General features: G+C 50.4%; 1 long non-coding RNA gene and 1 pseudogene across 1 annotated transcript; both read right to left on the reverse strand.

Annotated features, from left to right (window-relative positions):
• Positions 1-318: 318 nt before the first annotated feature.
• LOC136640537 (uncharacterized) lies at positions 319-6,149 on the reverse strand. Its single transcript, XR_010793794.1, has 2 exons — positions 5,689-6,149; positions 319-539 (listed from the first exon to the last, which is right to left on the reverse strand). It is a non-coding gene; the product is annotated as an uncharacterized lncRNA (long non-coding RNA).
• LOC136641481 (17S U2 SnRNP complex component HTATSF1 pseudogene) lies at positions 3,354-5,467 on the reverse strand (annotated as a pseudogene).
• Positions 6,150-6,542: the final 393 nt, after the last annotated feature.

The following is a 6,542-nucleotide window of genomic DNA, read 5'->3' on the forward strand; positions in this document are numbered from 1 at the left end:
TAATTCAGCTTGTGCTCCCCGGAGCGGAGCAGGAGCGCGCAACTGGGGTATTAAGCCAGGGATACTGGTTCTTCTAGACTTCCTGTGCAATTTGCCACCTAGTGGTGTGGAAAGAGAATTGCACTTCAAGCCTGCCTCCTCCGCACTTCCTTTCTGCCTTGAACTAGAGCTCCTTATTGGGACATGCCTTTGGGAGGAAAGGTTTTGGAACGTCTCTACGGCTGGCTCGCAGCGAAAAACAAGCCACCCAAAAAGAACCCCAGTTCCATTCAGACATACAGGGGCAGACAATCCTAAAAACTAAGTAGCTTCTGGAGATCCTGGAGAGAATTATTTTTATTTAAAGCCACCGTGTGGATTCTTGTAGGGTACCAGCCAATGGTGTATCCTTACTCCTATTTTGTATCCTTTTGAAAAAAATCGTTGTAAGTCATGCAGAGGGCAGTAAGGAAGCCCGTGTACTCCTTGAAGTTATTCTCGTCATCTTTGTTCTTGTCCAGGGTTCCCATCAGCTTGTCAATACCTTCTTCCTTCATTTTCTGCAAGGGAAAAGAGTATGAGTGGAAGAGAAGGAGAGAGAGAGAGAGAGAGAGAGAGAGAGAGAGAGAGAGAGAGAGAGCGCTTTGGGGAGTCATGCCGGAGCCAAAATCTACACTGCTAAGTGGAAACCTCTTTAAAAAGGGGTTAACTCTCAGAGCCTCCGTGAAAGAAATAGGAATGGCTTGGGGAGGGGATCTTGCCAGCTCTTTGTATAAGAAGAGCCCTTCTGGATCAGGCCCAGGGCCCATCTAGTTGAACTTCCTGTGTCTCCCAGTGGCCCACCAGATACCTCCAGGAGCGCAAAAGACCACAAGATAGTTGCATCACAGGAATTGCAGTGGTTCTTGCTTCCTGCCTGCAAGGTAGGCCACTAACAATTCTCTTTCCCCCCCCCCCACCAAACACACAACTTAACAGAGATACTAACCACTTATGTAAGCCCCCCTTATGAATTCACAGCAACAGCAAACCAGGAGAGCCCAATTGACAGCTCTGGGCCAAGCCTCGATGGAGAGTGGATCAAAACAGGGACTGCTCCCCCTCTTCCTCACTCTCATGGTTCTCAACCATCTCAGTGCCACGGCACTGTCGGACCCAGACTTGCAAGGCCCCTATCCTTGCACTCCAGAGGTGCAGAGAGTTCTTGGGGTGGGGGCACCTTCCAATATTTGCACCGTAGCCATCTAAGCTCCTCTACATTGGACAACATCAGTGCCACCAAGCTCTACAGCTCCCTTCTCGTCCCCCCTCCTCCCGAGCAAGCTCAGTTACAATCCCACAGCTGTGTGAGTTTTGGCAGCACTTAACTGTTTTAAAACAAAAGCTTTTCTGGACACAGGATGGAAATCTAGTGGCCACAGCCAACTACTCTCTCTCTCTCTCTCTCTCTCTCTCTCTCTCTCTCTCTCTCTCTTGCTTGAATGTTCATTTGGCCACCAAGAACCCCCTTCTCTGCTTCCTATTAAACCCCTTAAAAGATCTCACTTAATTATTTGGGGAATGAGAGACCTGATGTTGCAAAAAATAATTGAAAAATAAGAATCTCTCCTTATTCCTTGCAAATAAGAGTCCTTGCCACCAATGAAATCCAGCTGAACTCAAGGCTTGCAGCTCTAGTAAGTGCCAATAATCCCCCCCATTTCTTTTGCTCTATTGTTGCCTTCCATTGACCCCTCCCCCTTTAAAAAAAAACATTCTAGGGGGGAAATATATATAATCATGAATCTTTGCTCTTTTCTGACCCACAAAGCAGGCAAAATCCCAGCCAAAACAAGAACCCCGTCTCAGAAATCGACTCTCCAGGCTCAAGCTCATTCTTTCCGCCCCACTCCCTTGTGCCAGAAGTTTCAAGCCAAACACAACACAACTGTACACAGACACAGGAATCCAGCAGCCAGGGTAAGAGGGAAAAGCAAAGCCCTTTCTTGGAAGATAAGAACATAAGAACAGCCCCACTGGATCAGGCCATAGGCCCATCCAGTCCAGCTTCCTGTATCTCACAGCGGCCCACCAAATGCCCCAGGGAGCACACCAGATAACAAGAGACCTCATCCTGGTGCCCTCCCCTGCATCTGGCATTCTGACATAACCCATTTCTAAAATCAGGAGGTTGCGCATACACATCATGGCTTGTAACCCATAATGGATTTTTCCTCCAGAAACTTGTCCAATCCCCTTTTAAAGGCATCTAGGCTAGACGCCAGCACAACATCCTGTGGCAAGGAGTTCCACAGACCGACCACACGCTGAGTAAAGAAATATTTTCTTTTGTCTGTCCTAACCCGCCCAACACTCAATTTTAGTGGATGTTCCCTGGTTCTGGTTTTATGTGAGAGTGTAAAGAGCATCTCCCTATCCACTCTGTCCATCCCCTGCATAATTTTGTATGTCTCAATCATGTCCCCCCTCAGGCGTCTCTTTTCTAGGCTGAAGAGGCCGAAACGCCGTAGCCTTTCCTCATAAGGAAGGTGCCCCAGCCCCGTAATCATCTTAGTCGCTCTCTTTTGCACCTTTTCCATTTCCACTATGTCTTTTTTGAGATGCGGCAACCAGAACTGGACACAATACTCCAGGTGTGGCCTTACCATAGATTTGTACAACGGCATTATAATACTAGCCGTTTTGTTCTCAATACCCTTCCTAATGATCCCAAGCATAGAATTGGCCTTCTTCACTGCTGCCGCACATTGGGTCGACACTTTCATCGACCTGTCCACCACCACCCCAAGATCTCTCTCCTGATCTGTTACAGACAGCTCAGAACCCATCATCCTATATGTGAAGTTTTGATTTTTTGCCCCAATGTGCATGACTTTACACTTACTGACATTGAAGCGCATCTGCCATTTTGCTGCCCATTCTGCCAGTCTGGAGAGATCTTTCTGGAGCTCCTCACAATCACTTCTGGTCTTCACCACTCGGAAAAGTTTGGTGTCGTCTGCAAACATAGCCACCTTTAAAAAAGGTGAACAAAGCAAAGGGGAAAGCAAAGCCCTTTCTTGGAACTCCTGTAATTGACCAGCTGAACCAGGTGGCCAAGGCCACCCTGGGGCTCAGTCGGGTCCAGTGGACCCAAAATGGACCAACATTTCCTTAGTTCAAAACAATGACCCGCAAGGAGAAAGAGTTTTTTTTTTGGGGGGGGGGAACTAAACCCCTAATTAAAAGGGTCTAGAGAAATAATAAAGAGTCAAATGGAACTGACCAGGATTAGAGTTGAAATTCACCAGGATGTTTGCACAGATTGGGAAAAATGGGGTGATTGTCATTGATCATGGTTTGGAGAGGATGTCCCCCCCCCCCCAAAAGGTGTCTTTGTTGGTGGGGGTGTGAATCTCAAAACAAATTTTATTAACAGAATCTCCTGTCGTCGATCCAGGTATAAAAAGAACAGGCTTCATATACTCATCACCCTTGAAACTTAACTACATTTGAACATGGTAATACAAAAAAAAGATCACATGTCTCCAACACACAAGCGCTCTGCATATTTCCAGTACGAATTCATCCACAAAATTTTAGAAACAAAGATTAGAGTTAATCTTATTTACACCTATTCCCCCTTTGTCATCTAGTCTCCAGCATGATCAACTCACAGCAAAGCTAATTAAAAGGGGGATTGAGCTATAAGGAACTTCACATACCTGGATGTCACTAGCGAGATGTTGTTCTTCTCCCACGCCCTCGCTCATGCATTCAGAGCACCAACACTGCATTCTCAATGATGTGTTATTAATTTAAATATAAATGTGTTATATTTTAACATCAGGGAAATTGGCTGATCCAGCTATATACTAGTGGATCCAAGGATGGTCAAGAATCATACCATACAGGAGGAGTACCAGCTGAATTGGGCATGGAGGGGATTAAAGCAAACACTGAAAAGCATCCACACTTCTGTATTTCTAAAGGTCTGTGGGTAACTAATGTGACCTGCAAGTTGGTACCTACTTACTTGATGGACTTTGAACACTGACAAGCAAAGAGACAACGCAAAATGGCCGGTCAGTTCACAGCTTGAACAGCAGTCAGATATGAATATATACATTAAATACTGCTTTTAATGAAATACCTCAAAGCACACGTTGATGACATCCTAACAAGGTAAAGGTTCTATTCATTTCAGTGCTGCCTACAGTTGCTCTGAAGCACAGGATAACGGAGGTCTAAAGGTTACCCTACATGACATGCTTTGACAAATGAGTTAAACCATGTTATGTCTCCGCTTCCTCATCGCTGCCCGCCACACTGCTGTCCATGGAGGCTGCCACATCTTCCTTGGTTTCTTCTCTCCCAGCAGCGACGCCCTCAGATGCACCATTATCTTCAGAAAGCTGAACTCCTTCGGGTAACTGGACACTGGTTACTGAAGAATCTGCATCCGAGGCGGTTTTTGTGCATCAGGATCGCCTATGAACGCCTGCCAGCCCTTCAGTCTCTCTTCCCGTTCTCTGGAAGTCTCTTCAACCTGATAATCTGTGACACCATCCCACGTTTCGACACATAGCTGACGTCCACCAAACCATCGCCCATCAAGTGCCTGTTTGCAGACATCACCCTCTTCTGCCTCTTGAAAGGACACAGATGCAACACCATCTGGGTGCCTATCAAATATGATGACTCTCTTTACTTGTCCAAATTTTTCACATTCTGTTCGAAGATCTTCTCTGATCTCATTCAGCACTAAAGGGTCCTCCTCAAAGTCTTCCGGGTGGAACATGATCCTGATGATGATGACACGCTCCTGCCGTAGGCGAACACTTCCCTCTTTCTTCTCCGGCCTCCAATCCAGCTGTTTCTGTTGCTGAGAGTTTCTTCTTATAGTCTTTGCATTTCTTCTTCTTCTTGCTGGCGTCGAACTCCCCCTTCCGTTGAAACTGTGCAACTTCCACCTGCAGTTGGTAGCCTCTAATGTCGTTTTCATCCAGAAGTGTCAAAGCAAGCTCCACAGATTCTCTCTTTAAGTAGCAACAGAGTCCGTCTCCTTTAAGGTTTCCTTCTTTGTCTTTGTAAAGCTTAATTTTAGGTTCTTCTGTCTGAGGATCGCGCATAATGATGCCACATTTGGACATCACCTGCGCAAACTCCTCTTTTGTGGTGTCTGGTGCTAAACCGGTCACATAGACATGAGTGTTTTTCTGGTCCTGCTTCCGGCTTCCTTTTCTTGGAGATCTGGGGAGGGCGGCGCTTTCGGCTCTACCGGCTGCTGGAGCCTGGCTGTCTTCGGGTCTGCAGAGGGCTTCGCTTCAGGCTCTGGGACAGAGTCATCGGGAAAGCCACAGCGAGCCTGCTACGCGGCCAGAAAGCCTTCCGTGATCTGGGGGAGCCAGGCCTTCCTCTCGGCGCGGCCGCCGTCGCCCTCCCTCTTCCCGTACAGCTCCTGGAGCCGCAGCTGCTGCTGGAACTCCGAGCCGCCGCCCACACTCATGGCGCCGGTGCCGCCCCCCCCCGCAGACCCCGGCCTCCCACTACAGGTCCCCCCCCAAAAAAAAGGTGTCTTTGTCGCTGGGGGTGAAATGAACCTGGCTTCGAGTTTGGAAGGAAGAGCTCGACGGACGCCCAAATCAGAGCCCCCCAAAGAGGGCTGGAAGGGCGCTCTCCGCGGCGCCACCCCAGAAGCGGTGGGGGGTCTTCCAAGGGGTGCCTTACCTCGGGAGCGACAGGCTCTGGTGGCCTCTGCAGAGGAGATGCTGAAGGGTCCAAGGAGGTGGTGGGGGGTGGCGTCGGCGGGGGGTGGCGATCGGTCCAGCCACCCACCCCCTACCCTCCCAGAGCCAGCCCCGGACTGGGGCGCTGTCCAAGCTGGTGGCGCCAGGCTCCAGGATGAAACCCCCTCCAACTCCGCTCTGGCTGCCGAGGAGGAGGAGGAGGAAGGTGGGAAGGAGAAGCTTCCAAAGGAAGCCGCCGGCAGGCAAAGGCCCGTCACTCCACGCCCAGCCTGGGCGCACCTCCCCTTGCAGCAGCCCTCTCCAATCTGGGCGCGCTCCGCCTCCCCAGCCAGGTCCGCCTCCTTGCCTCTCCTTCCCCCTGCATCTCCCCAGCGGAGCCAGGATCGGGGCCCTCGCCCCGCTCCCCAATGCCGCAGGCACTCCACAAGAGAGGAGGTCACCTTCCAGCTCTCCTGGACCAGGGCGCACAGAAGGAGAGCCTGGAGGGCCAGCCTGGAGGAGAAAGGAGTGGCCACTGTGCCGGACGGAGGTCCAGCCGAGCTGCTCTGGGGCTCTTGGGTTGCTAGGCAGCCAGCCTGACCCCCCCCTTCCCCAGCTTGGTCCTGAAGTCCCACCAGGCAGCCTTCCCTCTCGGCCTCAGTCTTCCCCATCTGGAATATGGGCATAGCTGAACTGTGCAGGGGTCGCCAGGCCCCTCACCCTGCAGAATCCTGGAGGGCACCAGGATGAGGTCTCTTGTCATCTGGTGTGCTCCCTGGGGCATTTGGTGGGCCGCTGTGAGATACAGGAAGCTGGACTAGACGGGCCTATGGCCTGATCCAGTGGGGCTGTTCT

The sequence above is a fragment of the Tiliqua scincoides genome, chromosome 2 (assembly GCF_035046505.1).
Source record: "Tiliqua scincoides isolate rTilSci1 chromosome 2, rTilSci1.hap2, whole genome shotgun sequence".
Taxonomy (NCBI): Eukaryota; Metazoa; Chordata; class Lepidosauria; order Squamata; family Scincidae; genus Tiliqua; species Tiliqua scincoides.